The sequence below is a fragment of the Lycorma delicatula genome, chromosome 2 (assembly GCF_047948215.1).
Source record: "Lycorma delicatula isolate Av1 chromosome 2, ASM4794821v1, whole genome shotgun sequence".
Taxonomy (NCBI): Eukaryota; Metazoa; Arthropoda; class Insecta; order Hemiptera; family Fulgoridae; genus Lycorma; species Lycorma delicatula.
Genome location: NC_134456.1, coordinates 36,937,023 through 36,964,344, shown reverse-complemented (window position 1 = coordinate 36,964,344; position 27,322 = coordinate 36,937,023). Strand labels below are relative to the sequence as shown.

Below are 27,322 nucleotides of genomic sequence, written 5' to 3'. Positions count from 1 at the left end.
CCTTTAAACTCTGAATTTCAAAAACTTATTTCTTAATGTTTACTTACACCGTAAGAACATGTATACAAATTTTCATCAATTTATCTTCAGTAGGTTTTGCTGTGTGTTAATGAATCAGTCAGTCAGGACATGTTCTTATATATATATATAAAAATTATGTGTAACTTTTTAATTTTCTTGATGTGATCTACTCTTTTGTATGATTCAGATTTCAATTTTGATAATTGGACTCAAATTATTCTTAATAAATATAAATTAATATAATGTAAAACTATAAATTAAAACCAAGCAAACACATAGACTTAAAATAGATTTTTTTTTTTTTTCAGTTTAACCCGTTCAGCGACGCAACAGTTGCGTCGGCCTTGTGTTTCGTTGGTGGTCGGTGCCGCAACACTTGCGTCCGCTACTTGCAGGACTGTAGATTATGAAACCAATCTAGTTCTTACTCTTTTGTTTTGAAACGGTATAAGTCATTCAACGTCTTTCCCTCAATACTATCGGGCGGCCTTAAATATAAGTAGAAATTTATTTAATTTTTACGCGTTATTTTTAGTTACAGTTTTTTTTCCAATAAAATAATTTTCTTTTACATTTATTTAATTTTTTTACATTAATTTTATTCTTTACTTGTACTTTCTACCGAAAATGTCAGGAAACCTCTTTTTGACTTCAAATTATTGTTTGGTTTCATACAGTTGACTAGAATAATTATAAATCCATTGAAATACATTCCAAAATAATTGGTTATTCACTTACCCTTTTCTTTGGTACTAAATAACGGTACTAAGGATTATCAACCTGTTTTGTACTGCAGTGAGTAGGCTACTCACCCTTACAGGGTGGGTAGCCTACTTACTTTTCACTTTTCTTTTCCGAGCATAAAGGAATTTATGAAATATCTGTATTGATTACATATTTATTAGTTTAAAAACCTGATGTGGACCTACGTGACTTCCTTGTACGCCTATTAAATTACATATACACATTTTTTAAAGTACATAAATTTTTATTTCATTAATAACGTATGATTTTTTTTTCATATTGTACTTTATTGTTATTATTGAATTATTTATTGTAATTTTTTTTACAATCGCAGGTTAATAATTATTAAAAAATTAATATATTTAAATTAAAAAACATAAAAGTTAAAAAAAAGCAAATGAAGTTGAATTCGAACCGATGTGCGTTCCTCTTGTAAGATCAGAATATTTCATTAATTAAAGTTTTATTTAGCTATAACTCTGGAACCAATAAAAATAAGTCCCGTTTCTTACAGCAAAACATTACCGAAAAATTTCTCACATTTTCAAGAATAAAAGTTTGCTTTCTGCTGCTGACAATTATTAATTTACTCTATTACAAGAGTAATAGATTAGGGAATAGTCTAAACCTCCTAAATTTTCTTTAAAGTGATTTAAAACGAGTTTTTTTCCAAAAATTCAGATTGATCTGGTAGTTTTAAATTCACCGAGAAAAAAATCTTCACATCGAACGAATTAGGAACATTCTTTGTAGATTCTACAAAATCACAAACATCTTTGATGACAAAATGCTATATTGAACATTAATAAGTTTTTTATTTAGTAAACTTTTTTTTATAAATATTTTATTAATTTTGTTGTAATTAATTATTATTTAATGTTTAGTAGTTTCAGTAAAAATTGCATATTTTAACTAGTTGCTATTGATATGAATAGTATTAATTATTTTACTCTACTTTTACTGTGTTCATTTAGTTTTTACGTAGATCAAACAAATTAATTTTACGGTAAATCTTTTAAAATTTATTAGCAACGGCTGTAAGACTTATTATTTATTAGCATAATGGTAATATTATTTATTTATTACTGTTTTCCTAACATTATCCTCTGCGTTTTATTTATTTATGGGTAAATATAAAGTAAATTTTTTCTTCAACACTGATGTGTTTCTTAATTGAATTTATTATAACTTAATGCTTTTAATTTGTTTCAGATAAACTCCTTTTAAATTAAGAATTAACGTTTCTGATTGAAAAGTAAAAAGGTAAGTTTTTAATTTTAAGTCTTTATTTTTAATTTGTAATCTGGTTAAAAAGTAGTCTACATTAATATTGTGACATTGTGTTAAATGTTAATTTAAAAAAAAGAACAACTATTTATACTATTTCGGTTCTTCAGATTATTTTAAGTATACTAATGAAATATATAATTAATAATAAGTTAATATCAAACACAAATGACTGAAAAAAATTGTTTTACGTTTCTTTGAATCGTGTTCACTTAGTAGCGCATGTTAGTCTAATCTTGGTCAAAAATTATGTTTTCCTGTCGCCGATTTAATTCCGATCCGCTTCCGGCATTGTTACGTTCTGTTCGATAAGCGCATTTTAATAAATTCTGTTCGAATTAGAAAAGTCCCTTCTTATTATGAATTTTGTTAAAATGCAGCTATTACGTAAAATATTCTCTTTAAGATGCAATATTCTGTTAAAATTTTGTAAAGTTAAATTAATAAATTCTAAAATGTGAATTTATTCTGTAATCTTCAATGTTTTTGTCATCTTGTACATATTAGTATAGTATTTCAAAACTGTTTAAAAATTCGATGACTCGTCAAAAGTGTTTAACCTAAATTATAAAATAAAATAATTATGAAAGATGAAAAATATTCTTTGCAGTGTTTGCAATAATGATGTACAATAACAATTTTTATTATGGTAATTAAAGATTAAATAAAATAACGTTGCAAAACAAATTTAAATTAAACTAAACAATTCTTTACAACATAAACAATACTGCTTTTATTAGTAAGTTCGTGTAACTTTAATATGTTTTTCTTTTTTAATAAATATTTTTTTTAAATTAGGAGTCTTTATATAAGAAACTTCTTCTTTTAGGAAAACCCCTTACCATTTGTAAGAAACAAACTCCTTTATAAATTCCGCAGATGCAACAACATAATAATTTTTTTTTAATTCAAAGTTTAAGTGGTTAAACCCTTTACATTTAATCTGTCGTCTTTTTGTTTCATTGTTTTTCTATTCCCGTTTCGATGAAATTACTTTAAAATCCTACCGCAGTACTTATTATTTATTTAACTATGTATTAAAATAGAATAGGTTTTAAAAGATGCAGTCTTTTAATTTCTACTTTGATTAAAATTTCGTTCTGTATTGAATAATTATATTTTTATAGTTTTTATAGATTATTCTTTGTATGAATTACGGTCATGGAATTTATTATTAGATTTATTTTTTTAATTAAGTTTTTTAAGTTATTTATTTCCTTGAATATTTGTTGATGTAAAACAACTTAACTACCAGCTAGTAATAAAAGTATTTTGAAACTTCGTATGTTGCTTAAAATAAGTTTATTTCTATTGAAATTAAATCGATAAAAAATACGGAATCTATTGACCTCCGTTTCTAAAAGTCTGTAGCAGTGTCTAGAAATTATTGTCAGATGGCTGACTTTTGCCGACTTTAAATATTATAAAATACTTTTTTCTTTTGTAAATATTACACTGGGAAACATATACAGTAGTTATTATGTTACATAAATAGATTAAGTGTAATTAATTCCCCTCTTAATAAATACTTAGGGTACAGAACCCAGCGAATGCTAGAACAGTTTTTTGGAATTAATTATGATTTAATTTTATTAGTTACTGAAATTGATAGAAAATTCTGATAATTATGAAAAATACTTTGAAGACATCTGATCGTTCTTGTATTACAGTATTTCTAATAGTATACGTAAGTGAGGGGTTGCAATTCAAACTTGTTTTTTTTCTCTATTTGAAACAAGATTTGTAGCTGCTAACCATACGTTGTTTTTTTCTTTTTCTTATTAATATTTACTTTATCTGTGTCTGTGTTTAACTTAATACTTGGAATGGACGATGGTTTTTTTTAAATAGATTGATTCGTATGATATTCTAGAAGTCTCCAGATATCTAGTACAACCTTTTTGATTCAGGGTCTGTAGTGGGTTGCTGCGCCCCTTATTTCTGTGGCACGTTACACTCTTGGATCATTGTTAGGCCAAGATTTTTTGTTATTTAGAAACGACAGAGTAGTGGCGAGGACAGTATAAAAAAATATGTATCAATACGGTATAAGCGATTCCGTCGGACTTCTAACAATTAGCCTTCTACATGGAAGGGTTAGCGCTTACTTTTCTTCTTTTTTTATTGTCGATAAGTCGGAGGAACCCCATTTACGAGAAAAGTGTCGGGCTCGCTAACAGGTTCTGCAAGATGTTATTAAGAGTGCGTATGTGTGCCTGCGCCCTACTGACTAAGCCCCCTATTTCACCGCTTCTCCTCTCCTAGGGCCGGTCCACAATTAAGCAAGCTTAGCTCCGGGAGGCTCCTTTGAGCTCAGGGGTTCCGGAGTCCCAGTGCATAATCACCGTTGCCCATCCACGCAAGCGCGGACAAACAACTGCTCAGCAGGAGGCTGTCCATCCCTCCTCGTTCTCCGGTTATGATCTTCATCTAGTTAGTTGGAATAGGTCTTTCTCTAGCTATTCTGTCTTCGCCTCTGCCTCCTTACTCGGATAATACAGGTGATCAGACAGGAAATGGAATCCCATGATTCCTTGTCGCGCAGCATCTTCTGGATGATATTTCCTGGTGTAAGAGGACACAGGTGTCTGTGATTATACCTCAGGGTCCCCCATCTAATACAGTGGAACACTACGTGTTTCACGTGATCGAGGTTTCCACAATACGGGCACATTGTTATCATCCGTTCTCCGGAACCAGTGAAGGTATTGGCGTAAACAGCCGTGGCCCGTCAGGAGCTGTGCGAACTCGTAACCGAGCTCACCAAATCCCCCCCCCCCACCGGACCCACAGCTTAATCTCTACGATAAATCGTCGTGTTCACGCATCGGTGGGCGCTGCACTCCAACGAACCTGCCATAGCTCTAACAGAAGGTCATACGCCTCACTTTTATTCACGCCGGAGTAAATCTCGCACCTCATTTTGGCAAATAACTCTATCGGCGGCCTGCCCGCTATGACGAAGACTGCCTTAGCTGAGACATTCCTGTACGCCGAACACACTCTCAGGGCCATACGCCTCTGTAAATTTTCCAGTGTGCGAACATTTCTCGCCGTACTCAATGCATTTTTCCACACAGGAATCCCGTAAAGAATTATAGACGTGAGGACGTGTAAATATATATTACACCTCGAGGATTTAGGAACACCTACATTTGCAAGTAACCTACTCAAGGCCCGGATGGTTCTTTCGGTCTTCTTCGCTACTTGGGCAACGTGCGCGGTGAAGGAGCGCCTACGGTTGAACCAGAAATCTAGATATTTAGCCTCATTGTCCAGAACTATGGTGTGCCCCTTCACCTCATCCCAATCCCGTAGGGGAAGACACCCACCTTGTGGCGAGCACACCTTGCACACCTTCATACACGAGGTTTCACGATGCAGGGCCAACAACCGAGCACTATGGTATCTCGCACTGTACATTGAAAAACAGACAATGGTCTCCCAGTTCATACACCACCTTCCTGCGCTGCAGATATTTCTGTATAATTCGCTGAAGGTAGGGGGATACGGGGGAATTCGCTTGTTCTGCAGAGCTGTGAAGATGGACGTCCAGCTAACGGAATTAAAAGCATTTTGGACATCCAGGAGTATCCCAGCGGTGATACTCCTGGATGTCCAAACTTGGAACGCCAAGTTCCATTAGCGGCCAAATCCATGATATGCTTCTCGACGTCCATCGTTGAAAGACTTTGCCTGAAGCCGTACTGCGTGTCACTCAGACCGCCCCTAGCCTCGACTTCCTGTTGCAGCCTAACCACAAATAATTTTTTGAACAGCATGCAAAAGCTGTTCGTTCGTCAGGCACAACGGTTGATAAGTTGTGGTTTCCTCAGGACCATTAGGCTTCTCGATGAATACTAGCCTAGAGATCTTCCACTCATCTGGTATAAAATCGTGTTTGATCATATAATTCATGGCGTTTAGGACAGAAATCGGTGCGACCTCTGTGACGATCCTTACCACCTCCGCCGGGATCCCGTCCGGTCCCAGGCTCTTATGAGGCTTCATATCTCGTGCGGCCGCGAGAAGGTCATGTATCTCAAACAAAGGCAGGTCATCCGCAACGGTCATTCTCTATATCGGTACTGTGGGAGTGGTAGCAAGAGAAAACTACTACATCTCCCGTATCATATCCCAGACCACGTCCACAGTTGACCCGTGGCATACCAGCTACGGGAAAACTGAGATAGGCGTCACACTCTATGTCTGCAAGCCACTTGTCACCCACGATTGAATTCTTGTTAGGTTCGGAGAGAGCTAACATGTCAGCGACATGTTGCAGGGCCACTTGCCAGCAATTGTCGACTGCCTGACTGCACCTGTTGGTGTTAAGTTGAAGAATTTTCATTTCCGCTTAAGACACTCCACGACTTGTGGTCCTCCGAGCCACACGCACGCAACTTGCTTTTTCCCCATGCTGTTGCCTTCTGTGGCAAGCCCCGGCTTGCCACAATTAAAGCACAGGGTTGTGCGACACCCTGTTAGCGCTTACCTTACCTTTTGGAAATTTTATTTCCAAAGTATTTTTTTTTATTCATAGATCACTTGGGTGACTTTTTACTAGTTAAAACCATTACATTTTTAATTAAATCGAGATTAAGCTGTTAAATGATTTAAAGATGCTAGGTAAATATTTAAAAATGGAGTTAACATATTAATGTAAAAAAAAAAAAAAACAGGTTCATAATTTACTTAACAGATTGACTGCTATGAGACACTAAATGGTGTCTCAGCCAGTTATCCGTTATTGGTATTAGACCATAATCTGATGTCTCAGTTTCGCAATCCAATACTCCTATGAGACATAAATGATGTCTCAATATAATGTCACACTTGAGATGCAATATTATTGTTTATTTTTAATTTTTTTGTACCAAATTAATATTATTTTAATGAGGACAGACGTATATTATTTTATGTATGAGGACAGACGTTTTTCTTTAAATTTTAAATTAACGAATCTTTTTTGTATTGAAAATCAACTAATAAAAGCAAAATAAACATAATTGAAAAGTGTTGTAATAAAATGTGAATTAGGTTTAGTTGTTCACTGATAAAGCGTAGTTATATTTTAATACAAAGTACTCTTAAAAATATTAAATTCAAAATTTACTTTAAATATCTCAATTCAGAGTATAATTATCAGTAAGATGTGATTTTATTACAGAAGAGAGTGACTTTTAATAATTTATGTTTAAAAAATATAGAAATTAATAAAAATAGTATTTAAACAATTCTGGAGTTGTAGAATTAAATATAAATACCATCAGTTGTTAGTAAGTAAAAGATATAATTAAATTAAAATATACTCGTATTAAACATTCTGAGACATTAATTGGTGTCTCGTCATCCACGGTTGGGATATCAACTTTATTTTTGAATATTTCAAAAAGTAAAGTTGCAAAGTGAAATTGCAAAAGTATATTAAACTTACCAAAAGTATTAGAGTACCAAAAGTTATTAATAGGGTAACAACACCTTCATTGAAATTGAAAAAAAAAGTTGCATTTTTTTAAATACGGCATTTTCCAGTTTGGCAGTCAACCTGTTATAACAAATTTGCCGACAAAAAATTGAAGATAAAACTATATGGTAGAATGCTTCAGTACTACAAATGTTTAAAGTGTCTAGGCGTTATGATTGATCATAAACGTAATCTAAAAACAGCCGAGAGACTAAAAAACAGAAATATCATTCTGCAAAAGCTATCTAATACAACTTGTGGGGTCATCAACAACAACATGCGTCCCTTAGCTACAGCGTTGGTTTTTAACGTTGATTTCTTCGATCGAGTTAAAAAACTTTTGCACAAAAAATTGAATCAATTTAAAATACCTCTGACTTTGTAAGATTTAACTTTTTTTATTGTCTTCTATCAATTAAGTCGTCTTGGGCTGTATTACTCGAGTTACGCCGAACTTCTTTGATTCGCGTGTTGGGATGGATTAACACCGATGACCGGCTTCGTGTAATTTCAAATATTTCATCACTCCATTCTATTAAATCTCGTACACCGACAGTAACTGATACAGAAACCGTATTATCGTGCGGTTTCAATATGGTATAAAACTGAACGGAACTATAACAGGGATGCTATTAGCCAAAGGTATGGAACAGGAGTCCTGTTCCAGGGGTGTTCAGGATCAACATCGGAGTACATTACTCTTAATTATCATAGGGAATTTGGACGGCGTTGAAAACAAAATGAATAGTCCATGTCAAGTGCAGGTTTAATGGGTTCGAGCTTTAAGTTGAATTAGAATGGCTTTTTTTCTACCAACAAAATCTCATTCTCTCTCTCTCTCTCTCTCTTTCTCTGTGTGTGTGTGTGTGTGTTGGCGCGCGCGCGTTTGTGAATACAAATGAAATTTTTCAAGTTTCTTCTTTTAACTGTCTTGTCATCTTTGAAGTAAACTGTCTTGTGTATATGATTTTAATTAACAGTATAACCATTTCGTTTTTTGAACCACAGGAATATCTTATTGAAAAAAATTATATCCCTCCTCAATTTTTTTTTGTTGATCTCTCCTTAAAATTAAATATAGATTAATTTGCAACTTTGAAAGATGTTCTATGTTAGTATTTTTAGATTTAAAGTATCGTATTTTACAGCAGCCTCTTTTTCCCTTTCATTGTTATATGAATATTTATTATTAAAAATTAATTAGTCCTTATAGTTTTTTGATATATTTAGTTATTTAGTTTGCCAAAAACTTTTTATTTATGAACAAATTTGAATAAATAAGGTGTCATTTTCTTTGCCATAAACGTTTAACATGTTTTGTATAACATAACGTTAAATAAACCAACGGTTGCAAATATATTAACGATTAAAATGTTTACGTGGCCTCCATTTTGAAATGGATTGAGCGATCAGGTTCATTATTTTTATTCAAATTATTAATTTTTAACTACCCTAGTAGTACACGAAATTTCAACTCGATTCGATTAACCATTCCTGAGAAATAAATTTTTATGTTAAAAATATAAATAACGGATTGTCGGTAAACTAAGCGTTTCCGAATGTATGCTAATATAATAAAGTTTTTTCTTTATTTTGATGTGGGGGACCGTCCCTGAATTCTTGAAACTGTGTTTTTATAAACACTCTGTATTTTTTTTATGATGAAATCCTGAAATTGTAACATCAAACGTGATACGAAAATTATATTGGGCGCCCTAACCGATTCCAGGAATAAATATATGCTGAAATTTTGTTTTAAAACGGAAGTTTCCAGTCGTTCTCTATGTTCTCGATCAAATGGCACAAATTTTTTGATATTTGAATAGTATTTATTATCCAATTCAAAATTTCCCTTGTGAATGAATGATGAAATAGAATTTAAAACGAGGTAATAGAGTTCTCACGGTTTGTATGATTTGATGTTAAAAGTAATGTGTTGATGTGACTAAATAAATGAATGAAATTTAAAATCGTATCGTAGTAAATTACAGTTAGGCATACTGAGAAAGTGTACACGAATGATGACGTCTTTTCGGAAAAATGATGAGTAATCGACATCCGGTTTGATTACGGATTTGTGTGTGAGGTTAATTCAATTGTTTTGCGCGAGAAACGTATATTGTTCGTTTTGTGTTTACGCATGCATGTTTTTATAGAATTTATAAATGCGTATAAATATTTTATAATTGTTTTCTATGTGTGAATAAAAGGTAAAAAGATAATTTCTTTGTTAATTAGTGATAAATATATTTTAAATGTAGTCTTTATCATAAAGGTTATCTTTAATAGGGTTTCTAAAAAATTTTTACGTGTTGGATGTGTGATTCATTCCTTTAACATTTCTGTTAAGCGGAGTTTATTGGTGTTTTTTTATGTGTGTATATACACACACACACACACACGAGTATATATATCAGTATGAAGTGATCCAACTAATATTTTTAAAATATTAGCAGATAATTTTAAGTCCTTTAAATGAGAAAGGGGTGTTATTCAATACTAGGGGGATACGGCCCGTGGCCGCCTAGCGGCCAGCATTTCAGTGTGTTTCTCACCATGTCGTAATATAGGGAGAACCAATGTTCGTTTATATCTCGACTCGGAGTTGAGGAAAAATTTTGGGTGAGCCTCATTATGTGTGATTTGATTATCCGAATGGTTTTAGCCATCGCCCGCCCCAGCAGATCAGTTAGGTCTCAAATTACTACAGTTTTCGTGTTTTCAGCATATTTCTTACCATTTTGTAATACAGGGAGGATTGTAATGAATAGCACTTATTTTACGGTGCTGTTCTTATCGAGGTTTTATCATGGTTTCTTCTGATGCATTCCGACAAATGCTGGAGCAGTTCCTTTCATTTTACATCGTTCGTAAATAATGTTTTTATTAAATAATAGAAACATTACAATACCGAAAAATATCAAAATTTAGAAAAATTGTATAATTGAATTGTTACTATAAACAGTACGTTGTTTACATTAATATATATTATATACTTATTTTTATAAAATTAAAAAAAAAATTATGTACAGCTATTTTTTTTTTAAACAAAAAGTAAAAAAATAATAAGTATAATTAATGCTAATGTAAACTACGTACTATTTATAATACGTAATACAACAATATTACAGACAGAAAACGCAAAATAATTAGTTTAATATTTAAAATAAAAAAAAGTAGTAAAACATATTTTAGAAAAAGCTTTGATAAAACGTTCTTTCAATAAAACTGTCTGTGCTGCGATCTAACGTAGAAGCGCTTCATTCAAAATAAAAATTGAGCACGTAACAGCAAATCAATGTACCATGCTTTTTTTAATTAAGAATCTCAGTTGTTTTATTTCATACGTGTTTAAATAAATATGTAGTAGAGTATTCCGCACAAAACGTTTTCAGTAATTCATTGTTAGAAGTTTAACATTTGCAATATTAAATATAGGCAATTTAAATATGAAAGAATAATTACAATATTCTTCAATAATTTCATCAAAATTACCATAATTTGCCAAAAATATATTCAAAATTAAAGTAAAATAACAAAATTATGTTAACATTCTTAATAATCGTAATAAAATTTTCGTAAACGTTTATGGTATAATTCACTAATGACACTTTTAGAAATGTAGCTGAGCCGTACCTGACGTGAAAACCATTTTCATTAGGTTTCGTCATCGGTTGATTAAAAAACAATAACTAAATTATTACATTATTTCCTTTTGTGCTTTATAACTAAAAACATATCCCACTTCTGAAAGTTGCCTAATTTTATCAGAAAAGGGAAATTAATGTTGGTACACTTCAGCGATCCACTTGCTAATAATGTGGTGGCTCTTCCAACTTCCCTCTTATTGTGTGCATATATATAATTTCATATATATATTGAAGTTCCCTTTTATAGGGAAGTGGTGTTGTGGTGAGGGGTAAAGCGTTGATTCAGGGAATAGCATTAAGATTATTAGTAAAATTGATTTTAATAATGTTTAGAAAACGTTGAAGGGCGTGATTTTATACTCTTCATATAAAAAAGGAAGTAATTTTCCGTATTTTTTTTCGGGAAAGTTTATTATATATGTTTAATTAAAATCTGTTCACAGGTCTACCTTTGATAAAATTCGACTAACTAACACTGAAAATAATTGAAATAGTTAAGTTACTTTAATTTTTTTTGTCATTTGACTGGTTTGATGCAACTCTCCAAGATTCCCTATCTAGTGCTAGTCGTTTCATTTCGGTATACCCCCTACATCCCTAAAAATTTGTTTTACATATTCCAAACGTGGCCTGCCTACACAATTTTTTCTTACTACCTGTCCTTCCAATTCTAAAGCGACTATTCCAGGATGCCTTAGAATGTGGCCCATAAGTCTGTATCTTCTTTTAGCTATATTTTTCCAAATGCTTCTTTCTTCATCTATTTGCCGCAACACCTCTTCATTTGTCACTTTATCCACCCATCTGATTTTTAACATTCTCCTGTAGCACCACATTTCAAAAGCTTCTAATCTTTTCTTCTCAGATACTCTGATTGACCAAGTTTCACTTCCATATAAAGCAACACTCCAAACATATACTTTCAAAAATCTTTTCCTGATATTTAAATTAATTTTTGATGTAAACAAATTATATTTCTGGCTGAAGGCTCGTTTCGCTTGTGCTATTCGGCATTTTATATAGCTCCTGCTTCGTCCATCTTTAGTAATTCTACTTCCCAAATAACAAAATTCTTCTACCTTTTCTTCTCCTATTTTCACATTCAGTGGTCCATCTTTGTTATTTCTACTACATTTCATTACTTTTGTTTTGTTCTTGTTTATTTTCATGCGATAGTTCTTGCGTAGGACTTCCATCTATGCCATTCATTGTTTCTTCTAAATCCTTTTTACACTCGGCTAGAATTACTATATCATCAGCAAATCGTAGCATCTTTATCTTTTCACCTTGTACTGTTACTCCGAATCTAAATTGTTCTTTAACATCATTAACTGCTAGATCTATGTAAAGATAAAAAAGCAACGGGGATAGGGAACATCCTTGTCGCACTCCCTTTCTTATTACGGCTTCTTTCTTATGTTCTTCAATTATTATTGTTGCTGTTTGGTTCCTCCAAATGTTAGCAATTGTTCTTCTATCTCTGTATTTGAACCCTAATTTTTTTTAAATGCTGAACATTTTATTTCAGTCTACGTTATCGAATGCCTTTTCTAAATCTATAAATGCCAAGTATGTTGGTTTGTTTTTCTTTAATCTTACTTCCATTATTAATCTGAGGCCTAAAATTGCTTCCCTTGTCCCTATACTTTTCCTGAAACCAAATTGGTCTTCTCCTAACACTTCTTCCACTCTCCTCTCAATTCTTCTGTATAGAATTCTAGTTAAGATTTTTGATGCATGACTAGTTAAACTAATTGTTCTGTGTTCTTCACATTTATCTGCCCCTGCTTTCTTTGGTATCATGACTATAATACTTTTCAACTAAATATGTATAACATCTAATTAAAAAAAAAATCAATCTAGTAAATGTTTTTGTCTATCAGAATTATTCATTTCCAATTTTGAATAATTTATATTCGCTTTTTTTTAGCGAAATTTTACATTTATTTCTAGCCCAGTAAAGTTTTAAATAATAAATTTTTATGAAACATCAAGTCAATAAATAAATCTTCTGTCGAAATGTATGATGAACCGAGATCTAATTAGGTTTGTTTTTTATATTTTTCTCTTAAACTACAAGGAATTATTTCTTTGATTAATATTAACTCTTAAACGTATGGGATATTTACTCATGAGATTGTATACGAGGTGTGATCAAAAAGTACGGTGAATGAATTTTTATAGCGGCAACTGCCGACGCTACATCCATATGCTGTAATTTGTCCAATTGGGTGATCAATTGAGACAGGCAGGGACAAGTTGTAACACGTTCGAGCTTGCCAGTCAGCTGCCAGAGCCGCTATAGTGAGGTTGTGTTTATCGTGTCTGTCGCGCAACATGGATTTTGAACAACGCATTAACGATTTGCAAGGAGTTACAGGGTCGTCTTCATGCAGATCCGGACTTCATGGCCAAAATTGTAACTGGAGATGAAAGTTGGGTCTATGGCTATGACCCTGAGACCAAAATGCAGAGTTCCCAATGGAAAACCAGTTCATCTCCTCGCCCTAAAAAGGCACGTCAGTCAAAATCCAACATCAAGGTCATGCTCGTTGTTTTTTTCGATAGTGAAGGCATAGTGCGATCAGAGTTCGTAAATTTTATAAAGGGGAACAACTGTAAATTCTGAATTTTATAAGGGTGTACTGCAACGTTTGCGAAACGACGTACGAAGTAAGCGACCAGAAAAATGGACCAATGGCTTCCTTCTTCACCACGACAACGCGCCGTGTCACACCTCGCTTCTCATTCGCGAGTTTTTAGCCGAAAAAAGTGTTCCTGTCTGTCCACATCCGCTATACTCACCGGATTTAGCACCATACGGGTTTTGGCTCTTCCCAAAAATTAAGACTGTGCTTGAAGGAAAACGTTTTGACACCATTGCTGACATTGAGAGGGCCACGACCGAGCTGCTGAAAGCCCTTCCGAAAGACGCCTTCCAGAAATGCCTCCAGTCATGGAGTCAACGTTGGGATAAGTGCATTGCTAGCCAAGGACAGTACTATGAAGGAGATTAAATCGAATTCTATATGTAACCTTATTACTTTTTTTAATAAAAAATTATTCACCGTATTTTTTGATCACACTTCGTACGTTACTAAACAGATTTTTTTTTAGTGAAATACTTATATTGACTTCTCTATATTAAGGAATGTTTATTTAAGCTGTTGGTTTAGCTGAATCGCCTGGTATTCGTTAACAATTTTTAATTTTCTATTATGTGGAAAGAAACTCTTCGATGAAATTCTAAAAAAAAAATGTGTATCGCATAAATGGAGTTTTATATGATTTTCTCTTAGTTAGATATAAAAAATTATGTAATTCAACTTTTATGTGCATATAACACAAATCAACTAACTGCCTTCTGTTTACTTCTTGGCCAATAATTATTAATTATTGGAAAAAGTATTAGTATATAAGTAAACAAATTTATTTTATATACATGTGGTAGGTGCTAATCAGATTGCCTGACTCACGAATATCTATGGCTAGTAACTCGCCGAGAGCTAAATTCGGTGTCATGGTAATGTGGAGGGAGTAATAGAGTATATTTTCCATAAATTTGCTATGTTTTATAAGAAAGTGTGTATATATGAAAGTGTGTGTGTGTATATATATATATATATATATATATATATATACAGACTAATATTCTTATAATCTTAGAGACGTAAAAAAGTGTAGACGGTCTTGTGTCATCACATATCACGTGAACTACATGTTGACATTCACCCTCCATTCTCTATGAATTAACATTAGGTAATACATTGAACTGTTACCAGATAAATCAAATTTATCATAATATTCTACTGTATGAACAGTGGACTTTCTCACTATATTGTTTGTCCGTCAATTTCAATAGGAGAAATAATAAAGGGTGTCCCATAAGTTTCAGTACGTAGAAAAATAGACATTTTTTAAATGAAAACCACTTTTAATATGCTCTACATAACCACCACTGTTTTGAAAACACATTTCGATGTGTGTCCTCGGCTGAAGAACGCACAACCCCTTTAGTTTCTGTACATAGGATAAATAATAATTTTTTAACTATTAGTCTAAAAGATTAGAACTGAAATCGGGTAAGCCGGCTTGTTCCTATATAGTAGAAAAAGTTCTTCGTTAATGATTTACTTCCTTTCAAAATTCAGAAAAAAATTCTGCTAATTTAAAGTTCTTTAAGTTGTTTGAAAATAGATTCTGACAAAAAAAAACGACTATGTATGTTAATTTTATTAAAGTTCCCTTCAGAAATTAGCGCCTACATATTTGGAGACCTACAACCAGCTCCAAGTATTGCACTAACGCAATATATAAGGCCCCAAATTTTAGATGTACATTTTCATAAATAATCAGATAAATTGGTCCCAATATCTTGTAATGAATGTAGTTTGTGAAATCCTAGCGAAATACTGTAAAAAAAAAATCTAAACAATATCTTTTTTTCACTTCTTTGTGAAAGAAATTGCAAAATTGTAGAATTTTGCTTCAAATTTTGTAAATTATATAATTCTGAATAATTTGTGAAAAAAATTAGTATTTAACATTGTATTTTCCATGGAATGCACGACATGGGACCAAATTTTTGGTTGGCTGTAACTCTAAAACTAAGCTTGTTTATATGATTATTTACATCGGTTGAATCAGAGGATACGCATGTAATTTTTAGTACGAAAGTCCTGAAACACATGTATATATCTGTACCGTATTTTGCAAGTAGTTTTACGGCCGGAATCATTTATTAACAAATGAATTGAAATGTTACGAGTTAATGATACGGTCCGTATCCAACTCAAATATCGTAAACAACACAGGTACCCCTGATTCAGTTACAAATCGAAGTGAATGCAGTTTAACGTCGCTGTGATCCATCAAACACCGTTATTTGTTAAAGATTAAATTTTTATAATCAACGGGTACATCTTACAGAAAAACTACCCATGTACGCGCGCGCGTGTGTTATCGCTTAACAACATGTATGAAATTGTTACTGCAGCGTACGCCTCTTTCTTGCTCCTATCGTACAAACGGTAATTGTTTGTTGCTAATTTTCCTTTATATATAAAGATGTGATTTTGATAAAAGAGCATTCATCGATTATAGTTCAGCAAGTTTAATTTCTTTATATAAGAGGTTAAAGGGAATAAATCTATACTGTAATATGTTATGTACCTCCTTTATTTTAAGGAGAAAAATTTCGCTTCCTGAGAGAAGTGAATAATTAAAGGTAAAAATTTTTAATTTTCTCATTTGGTATAAGCTTGAAAATATTTTCCTCTCAGAAAAATCATTATAAAACGAAGTAGCTTATGCATTTTATATTATAAATACACAGAAATACATATAATATTCAAGAGAATTTTTCTTTAAACAACTTAACATACTTTAACTATATATGTACTTTGTTGGATAATTCTAAAAAAAGTGACATTACTGTAGGAAAAAACTTGGAATAAATTAAACTTTATGTTGAGTCGTAATTACATAGGACGTGATGGCTGAACCCATTTGCCGATTTCAGATTTAAGTCAAATTATATTATCATGTATGTAATCTTTATAGTTCTCCATCACTAAAACTATATAAATCGTGGTGAAATTATATGATATGCCTCCTCCATAGGAAAAACTTTTAGTGTTTTGTCTGTTAAGCGAAATTAACTTCTTTTTTTATTATTGTTTGGCTGTTTTATTTTTACATTATATTATTTCACCACATATTATAATTCGTAGAGCTTCAAATCTCAATTACTACATATTTTTATGATTACTCTTCAAGTGTGCTTCGTTGATAGATGTGTGGGTGTGCGCGTGCGTGCGTTTGGGTTTTCATGAGTTTATTCGTTTATGCGGGTAGTCCTTTTAATAAATGAAAGAAATTACATTTTTTCATACGTTTGTTGCTATGATCGATAAAATCTTTTATTCCATTTTCAATGAAATATTTACCCGTGCTTAATACGTATTCGATATTTGTTCCTATCAGATCAGCTAATGAAATTGTCCTGAGTAAATAATGGCCGGTTCCTGTTTCTGTTAAAATACTAGAGTACTACTAATTTCTGATAGAATGTTATTTATTTAGGTTGTCCGGAGGAGAATTTGGTGTTTAACTTCGTTCATGAAAATAAAATACCCTTATTGATATTTAACTACTTAGTTTGGTGGTATGGTATTTGCATTATTATTCGGTATTTTAATAATTCTTATATGGCTAATCTTAAATAAACAGTCTCAAGTGTTAGGCATTTTTACTACTCTTATATTAACTCGCTCTTGGACTACGTATGTGAGATTCATGGTATGAAATCTTTCAGTCAAATTTTGAAGCACTTCCGCTTATACATTCGCTCTGAAATTTTGCATACAGGTTTTCTCTTGATGACTACACAGTTTAGAAACATTTTCAAGTCGCTAAGATGCGTTAATTAGTGAAAAAATTCCTCATGAACTTATGCAACATCGTTTACATGCATATTTTCGTAGTTAAAGAATTATCGATGTTTTTGATATTGTCGTCTTTAGCCCTGTAGAGTTTCCTCGAAGTTTTTCTTTAACTGAAATGATCAATCTGCTGGGCGATCAATATAAAGCAATACCAGCCAGGTTTGTTATTTGTTATTCTGTAGCTAATAATGTTGGGATGAAAGGTACTTCTGCGATTTTAGCCCAAGGTGATTTCAGTTGATTAAATTAAACGAAAGTATTTTTTCTACGGCTGAGGCAAACATTCATATTTCATATAACCGTTACATTCAGTATTTATGTCTGATGACTCATAATACTTATGAGCTAGTAAATAAATTCCTCTTCGATCATAAGTGAGAAGTGCGTCGCATTTTCCCCGCGTAGATTACAAGATCAAAATCATATTAAAATTTAAAAAAAAAAAAAAAAAAAAAAAAGATTCAAAAAAGTAATTTTACTGCCGACAGAACTTGAACACGCGACCGCACACACGGTGAAAAAAAAATTGGCCGCAAGCTTTGTTAAATTATAGCTGGAGTTTGGAAATCCGGAATTTCCTTTGGTATATTGAGTGATATTACTGATAGTGATAGTGATTCAGGGTATTGATGCATGAGATGTTTTAATATGTGAGAATAGAGACCTAAGATTTATGCTGATGTGATATTTGAAGAGATATGAGTATATTCAGTAATATTTTAATATAATGAACTTTTGATACAGCTATACTCTTGTCTGCAGTATTGGAAATTATAGGCATGAAAACTTCGAAAGATCGCTCAAACCTGTGCGGTAGCGCACGGTAAAGTATAAACTTATGAACACTAAAAAGTACAAAAAAAATATGTGAAAAAAAATTAAAACCACTCTTATAATTAAGAATTCTATGTTTTTACCTATTTTTTTACATGCATGGCCTAAAGAGTGGGGAACAAAGATTTGTGCTTTGACATGAGCTCCCCACTCTTTAGTCCATTCATCACGCATATGAAATAATTGGCAAAAACATCAAATTTTTATTTGAAGATATTACTTTCTCGTAATCTTACACATCACCATCAAAGCTTGTTGTCAAATCCATCCTAAAGATACCGTCCTAAAATTATTTTTTACTTTTTAGTGCATTTAATTTAAGTGGTGTTTAAAAAACGTTTTTTACGTATTTTTTTATTTTATACCTTTTATTAACTTTTTAACGTCAGAGTGGTTTTAAAATTTTTTTTTTTGTGTTAACCTAACTTCAAATTATAAATTTGACTATTCAACGTGCTCCTCACTAAATCGTCGTTTTAGGTAATTTTATTCTGTTTGAAATAATAATAAAATTATAGAATATTTTTTGCGTATTATTTACTGCTTACAAGAAATTGGCTGTGCATCAACTCGCCATAATTCCATGCTAATAACTTCGTCTTCACATCACGACTATAAGGGGTTTCCTTATTTTACATGCATTCACGCCTTTGAAAGTTTCCTTCATTTCTTTCTTATTTTAGCAAACATCCGATACGACTTTCCGTTTTTCCATCTACCTAACGTTACCTTTTCTGCATTATCTTCTTAACTCATCTCTATTTTTTACTCTCATTTAACACATTATTATGAAAACGGCGTAACTGAGAAATGTTAACACTTCTCAAAACTCCTATTTCTAAACTTCACAGTTTAAGTTAAGGTGCATATATTAGATCCGTACTAGATTTAAAATAACCGATTGTGTATGATAGCCGTATTAATGCAGTATTAGCTTATGATACACAAGCTTTTACCTTTTTTCTTCTATTTTTTTACCTCCGGGATCACCGTTACGTATTTGCTTCAGAGATGAATGATTTGTAGCCTGTGTGAAAATGCAATGCCTGACCGGGATTCGAACCCGGGACCTCCTGATGAAAGGCCGAGACGCTACAACTCGCGACACGGAGGCCGGAATAATACACAACCTAGAGATCTACGTTTTGTACGCCTTTAGGCTTCAAAATTCCGGATTGTTCACGTACGACTAATGTTTTTAATGTACTTTTTTAAATTTTATACGGTTTTGTTAAGCCATGTTTTTTTTTTTTAATTTCCTTTTATGATGTTGCATAGATCTTATATATTTTTGAATAAAAGAATTCATATATATAATTGACGTAATCGCTATAATAAAAATGTTGAGGAAAAACTACATTGTAGAGTTAAGTAAACTTAATTATGCAGTTTACCTTCGTAAACCGATCACGTAAAAGATTCTGTTCATTGTATACACGAAAAGGGCTATATAAGAATAGATTTTGGTGGGGAAGGTATTGTTTCGTGTTCGCGATTCGTGAAGGATATTGAAAGACTGACAAACGTAAAAACTTCTTACAAATAAAATTACCCTAAAAAAAATAAACAAAATAAGTAATAAAAATAACAATAGTTATAACATTGATAATGATAATACGTATATATAACATACAAAATAAATTCAAATAAAAAAGACAAGATTTGTTTAATGGTTAAATTATAAAATCAAAGTACAGTCCTATTTACTAAAAAGGTTATAATGACCGTTAGAAACTATCATTACATTAACAACAAGATAACACAAGAAAAGTTCAAAGTTCAAACCCGGTGGGTTAGTCTTGGTGGTGAACTCGTCATCGCATATCAGCTGATTTCGAAATCGAGAGCTCTAAGGTTCAAATCCTATTAAAGGCAGTTATTTGTTTATAGATTTGAATACTAGATCGAGGATACCGGTGTTTTTTTGGTTGTTTGGTTTCGATTAATCTCACATCTCAGGAATGGTCGACGTGAGACTGTACAAGACTACACTTAATTTACATTCATACCATCCTCATTCATCGTCTGAACCACCGTAAGGTGGTTCCGGAGGCTAAGTAGAAAAAGAAAAAAGTTCGTAAAATTCAATTTTTGCAAATATTATTACTTTTACTGTTTATAAAAGGACTACCTTATATTTTATGAATGAATATAATACTGTCATTTTCACTATTGTTTACCAGTAACTCGGCGAACAACTTCCTGCATTCACCCACTGTCCGCACTGGAATATTCGTGATATATCTTCACTTTTTAGTACCACACGCTTACGGATATCGCCGTCACCGCAACCGCGTCGAACTCGGGATTTCGGAACTATTCACTGTTATCGCGACTGCGTCGAACACGGCCTCGCAAAACTACTGATCCTCTCCACTATTCCCTTTCTTTTTCCTGTTTAGCCTCCGGTAATTACCGTTCAGATAATACTTCAGAGGATAAATGAGGATGATATGTACGAGTGTAAATGAAGTGTAGTCTTGTACAATCTCAGTTCGACCATTCGTGAGAAGTGTTGTTAATTTAAACCCAACCATCAAAAAACACCGGTGTCCATGATCTAGTATTCAAATCCGTGTAAAAATAACTGACTACTAGGATTTGAACACTGGAACTCTCGGCGTCCAATTCAGATTGATTTGGGAAGACGCGTTCACCACTAGACCAACCGGTGGGTTTCTCCACTAGTCCAATGGCAGTATTTATATCACCCGGCATGCAGAACCTGTACTCGCCTCATCCCTTTAATTGTTGATGGGTAATAATTTTCATCGTCCGCGCCCTTATGTTTTCTAATAAATTCGTATTCCGATCCGGTAACCCTTCTGGTCGAAAAAAGCTTTCGGAGGTGCCATTTTCGGTATTACAAAGAACAGACTGTTAAACGGACCTGTTAATTGGAGAAAAGAATTCCTTTTAGTTCTTTCTTTTCATTATTATTTTCTCTTCCTTTCTTTCTTCTTAATTGGAAGAAATCCGTTACACTGGTCCGTAATATTGGTCCTGTTACAGTATAATAAAGTTGATATAAAAAAATTAAAGCTTTGTGAAAAATTACGGTATAATATCTTTATCTTTTTGTACAATAAAATTACGATAATACTCGGTATTAAAGTATTATTAAAAATTCAGTTTCGTGTTGTTTTAAGATTATAAGTTATCTCGACCGACAGTCGTGAGATACACCTATTACAAAACCTAAGATGCACTTGAGCACGAATGTTTAATCGGATTTAATATTACTTTGAACTTTCTTTTTGCAGAATAAAGAAAAAAAAATATTTAGAGATCTTTTTGTATAAGAAAAATTCGTAATTTTTCAAGTTTACTATAGCAATTAATTCAATAATGCAAATAAGGATGTAAAAAAAAATATTCAATTTCTTAAATAAAAAACCTTTTTTAAATTTGCTTTTTATATAATGTTTTATCTCAAGGCCACGACGACAAGCTTTGCCTGTTGGGAAACCCACTACTTCTGATACCACGAGACTAGTAGATACTTAAATAATATTAACCTTGTTTTCCTTAAACTGCATTCTAATGTAAATACGCCTTTTATTATTAATGTTGATTTTGTAATTTATGTAGAGATTTTTCTATACTTTGCCGTGACACGCTACTTGCTTGCTTGTTTGAGATATGTTGTAGAAATAAATCTGAAGAACGGTGATCAGATTGAACAAAAACTTGATTCGTGCTCACATTTTGTTTGGTTATCTAGCTGTCAGGTGATTTAGTTCTTCGAGGCAGGGTCTGTCGTACAAATCAAGTCCAGCAAAAAGAACTCAGCAGACAACAAAGGATATGACGATAAAATCGTACCTAATGCTTAATACAAAAAAAGGGTTTCATGAATTTTCAACTTTTCTCAGATGTGACCAAATGTCGATATTTCCAGATCTGCTATGATTGGTATTTGTAAACTAACGATTATTATTAATCTTAACTGAAATAAAAAAAATAAAGATTCTTGATTAAAATTTTTATTTATCTTAATTTTTTGTTTATGCTTAAGTATAGAAAAAAAGTCAGTTTTAATTTGTTTCCCCTAAAGTAAAAATTAACAACAAAAAATGTATTTATTTTGCAATGTATGATAAAAACTGAAACCTGTAAAACACAACCTTAGAATCATGTACTACACTCATAATATCAAAAGTGACGGCCCAATAGACCAAGCTTTCCTTGACCTTGAACACCACAGTGTCCCGAGCACACATTTTTGACAATTTTTTTTTGTTTAAGAAATTGAATATTTTTTCTATATTTTTATATGTATTATTGAATTAATTCTTATATTAAACTTGAAAATTAACGTATTACTCTTAAAAAAAAAGAAGCTGTATATATAATTTTTCTTTATTCTTCAAAAAGAAGGTTAAAAGCAATATAAAATTTGATTTACCATTCATCCGCAAGTACTTCTTGGTTTATAATAGGTGTACGTAAAAAATGTTTTAATTTTAAAAAAATCTTCCACTTAAATTTTTTTATGTTTTATTTTCTATTCCTAATGTGTACTTTTGCAATCTATTTAACTTGTGGTATGGCCCAAAATGAGATGAAGATGATATTTATGACATGTAAATGGGCTCTGATCTTGTACAGACTCAGGCCTACCATTCCTGAGATTTAAATCACACCCAACAAAGTACACCGGTTGTCGGTCTAAATGACTTTTATAATCCAAAACATCAAGAAAAATGTTTATAAATCATCAGCAGTACAAAATTCTATACTAATATAATCACATAAAAAAAGTGCCGTGCTAAAAAGTAAAAATAAAATGCGGAAGATTTTCATGGATCTTGACATTGGGGAGTTCCTGAATCTAAAAGGATAGTTTTGTAAAAATCTATATGATTATTTATACACCGAATGACCACTGAACCGTTAGACCGATTGATTGTATTAAAGTTTTGTTTTGTACACGCTGTCAGAAGATTGTTTTCTTACGAAAAACCTCGTAAGATTTTGATTAACGTACGAACAATTATAAGTTTTGAAATGTTCAATAATAAATGGTATCTTCAATAAAATTTGCGTGTCTTCAGTCCTTCTAAGCGAAAATCGTTAATTTTTATTTAATTGCATGTTTTAACGAAACATTGTTACGGAACGTAATTCTAAAAAAAAGTATAATTTTAAGTTTTTTTTTAGTATTGTTTGCTTCGTTCAGAAGACTGCAATAAGAAGGGAGTTTGTTGTTAACAAATTTAGCAGTTACGTTTTTACATTGCTACGTTTCGATATTAGAAAGTATTATCGAACCGTTTTTCTTTTCTTTCTGTGTTGAATGTCTTGTTTTTTACTTGAGTAGACGTTCAACGTACTGGGAAAGTAAAATAGTTAGCCGTATTGTTTATTTTATTTATGTACGGTTTCTGATGTTTCTTTTTTATAATATATTCTCATCGTATGAATACAACAATATTATAACGTGGTGTTACGAGAAAATATAACATGTTATTGTTTTTATTATTTTATTTTTTTTCATTATATTCACTGCGACAGGAGTTTATTGTTCATATGTTACTTTTTTTTTTGTTTATTATAGATTATTGAGTCTCGTGTTCCTTACGTCTCATTTCATTTTATATTATTTTATGAACTTATTTATAGTCTTGTAAATTCAAATTTCAGATTAAAGTATTTAATAATACTTACTTATAATTAGAATACATACTGACAGGAATAATATTTGTCAAGTTTTAAGTATCGGGTATATAACCGAATATTTCTTATATTGGTTTTATGGTCTGTAATTTTTATCTTATACTATAGGTAATTAATTAGATTGAATTCTTAATATAATAGTTTTATTTAGTAGTAGGATGTCTGGTTTTACTGATTTAAGAAGAAGGTTTGTGCAACCCATTTGATTTTTTTTATGTATACTCAAATCATTCTATTCTCCAAACGGGCTGATTTCAGTGCTTTTTTAATTTATTTTTGTAGAAAAATTGTCTCTGGTAATCTCTATTTACTTATATCAAAGAACAAAAGCGTTTTTCTACAACTTAAGTAGTAAGTTACTATTTATACGGATTTGAATACTAGGCAGTGGATACCGGTGTACTTTGGTGTCTGTGATTCAATTAACTTCATATTTCAGGAATGGTCGGCCTGAGTCTGTATAAGACCAGCTCATTTACATTGGATACATATCAGCCCTCATCATTGGGACATAGAGCTGGTTATTGTTCTAAGTGTCGGATTTTGAAGGTAATTTAAAAATACGGTTTTCCTCAGCGATTAATTTTTAATTTGTATATCGTAAAATAACGTAATGTTATTTTGATATTCAAAGTATCTTCGCACAAAATTCAAGATTAGTTTTAAAAAACCTTATGGTACGTATTTCTGCCTTAATTCATGCACAGTAGTAATATCTTTATTATTTGTATTTATATAAGTATTTCTTACCGTTAAACTGTGTAAGGAAATCTGAGTCTTAATTGAAACCTCCTCCTTTTTTGAAATCTGTTATAAAACAAACTTCCTACGACTCAGTACTATTTCATTCTATTCTTTCAATAACATTATTTTTGAAATAATGAAAGTTATTTTAAGAAATAGAATTCAGGCAAATTAAGAATTGTAAAATTTTGTTTAGAATAAAATGAACATTAAAATAGCTGCACTAAAAATAAAAGTCAGTTTTTCTGTAAATGGCTGCTCCCAAAATTCGAAACTTAAAGAATAAGTGGAAACGTTTTTTTTCTACTTTGGATTACTTTGAAATTCATTTTATTTATTACAATTGTGTATTTTTGTTCGCATTTAATGGTAAATTGGCCTAATTTCGGTTAAATCGCATAAATTAAATTTTTTTTTTCTTTGTGGAAAATGATGGTCATCTTTAACTTATATTTTATTTTTGGCAGATTTACGTTCTAAGGTACTTTAAAGGGATTAATTTACGTCATTGGGTTAGAAATTGTACGTCCAATTCTGGATACGGCTACTTTAAAAACGCAGTGTCGATCCTTTAGCGTTCTGTAAGGTCTAACATTTGGGCACAACATCTGTGGTAAATTTTTTTAAATACACTGATCTCCCTTTCCTGCCTGTAGGACTAAGATCAAATTTTTCAAAGTCTATGAAATTTTGAAGAGTTTCTTTGTATCGAACGCTGTAAATATCGTGTTTTTTTCAATTCTTATCCACTGCATTTTAAGCCAGTTTACGTCCATGTTGTTTGTATTTTTTTCCCCCAATATTCCTCTCTAAATTACTTGTAAAAAAAATTTCTTCACGATTGATTTGGCAGACAATGAACTTCTTCGTGCGACGTCATGACTTCATAATACCATACAATGTTCAGGTACGTGCACACTTTTGTTTTTCGCAGCTATTTCCACGCACCCAAATTCTGAATCAGTGGGAAGAATTGAAGGTCCCGGCACAAGAAACTGGTAACAGATCCATCATATCAGCTTTCTTTTATACGGACACTGGTGTAACATTTGGGTACAACAACTTCTGTGGTAAATTTGGATAATAGGCTAATTTGGACCACAGGCAGGGAAGCTGAAGCACCAGTAACTGGAGAGGTCTTATGTGGTGAAGGATCATTTCCCACAACATCAGGTCTAAATTGTGTATAACCTCCAGCCAAAACCTGACGTAAATTTACTTCTTTTACAACAGAAACATGTGGAATAGCAGAAGATGAAGATGGTGCTGGCTGGATTACCTCTTGGTTTTCTATGTCTGAAGTTCAATACATGAACTGCTATTAAAACGATAATGTTAGTAACTGTCAGATGTTTACAAAAAGAACAGTTTGTCACTTAGTAAATCACTATGCTTTCTCTTTACATTTTGCTCAATTAATTCAATGTTTGTTTCTTCACTTTGAAGAAATATCATTAATGCTAGGGTTGTATTTATGTTATGGTTTTACTCCGTATACGTGTCACTGTGGATTGCTACTCTTTTCTTTAAGCGAGCATTTAATTTCAAATGTTTAATTAAACATGAAACTAAATCCTGGGAACCTCTACAAGGTACTGAGAGTGTGTGTATGTGTATAAATAACAAAAATTATAATTATTATATTTGCCTGAAAAATTACCCCAGAATGAAATAAATTTGTTGTCGATAAACAAACTGGATGGATCAGTAGGATCCAATTAATTTCAACTTTAAAAAGCAGTAATAAATGAATTATGAACTTCTGAAAGTAAGTAATAACGATAAACAGCGGTGATGCATTATGTACTTTGCAATGTGTGTGACCTTTATTGCGTACAATCCCATCTTCGTGACAGTAGACGCAGATCGGTTACAAATTTCTATATAATCGTATACTATAAAAATGTATTTTTCGGATTTTTTATAATAAAGCAGTTCAGTATGAAATCTTTTTTCTTAAATTAGATCGGCTGTTGCATTAATCTGACATTTATTTGTTAAAGTATTCATGAAAATATTGATTAATATTTTCTTGGAAACTACGAACCGAATTAGGATACTTAGTATTAAATTCAAATGATTGGGGAAATCTTGTTAGTCGCTTTTTTCAAATTTTATTGTCGAGTACGGCAAATTACTCGTAATTAACAGCAACGTGTAATTAGAGTCCAGTATTCAATGAATCATTATTTCATAGATATTTGTTATCTCTCTATTATTTATTGTTATTTGAATGAATCATAATAAAAACACAATTTACAGACCAGACTGATCGGTTCATTTGTTATTTTGATAACCTTTTTCTATTTCTGACATATAGAAATGAGAAATTTCTTGTCAATTAACTGTCGACCCTTGTTCACTTGTTTGTGAACGAAGGGCGTTTGATCTGTACTATTGGATGCACTTCCGTTGTTATATATGTATTCTACTAATATATATAGGTTGAC

General features: G+C 31.9%; 1 protein-coding gene across 2 annotated transcripts in view; it reads left to right on the top strand.

Moving 5' to 3' along the window:
- Positions 1 to 27,322, top strand: part of Acsl (Acyl-CoA synthetase long-chain) — a 163,786-nt gene that overhangs the window by 59,230 nt on the left and 77,234 nt on the right. For both annotated transcript variants that reach the window (XM_075358699.1, XM_075358698.1), the window contains one exon: positions 1,978 to 2,028. The gene's annotated coding sequence lies outside the window, so the exon portion shown is untranslated. The remainder of the gene's footprint in view (positions 1 to 1,977; positions 2,029 to 27,322) is intronic.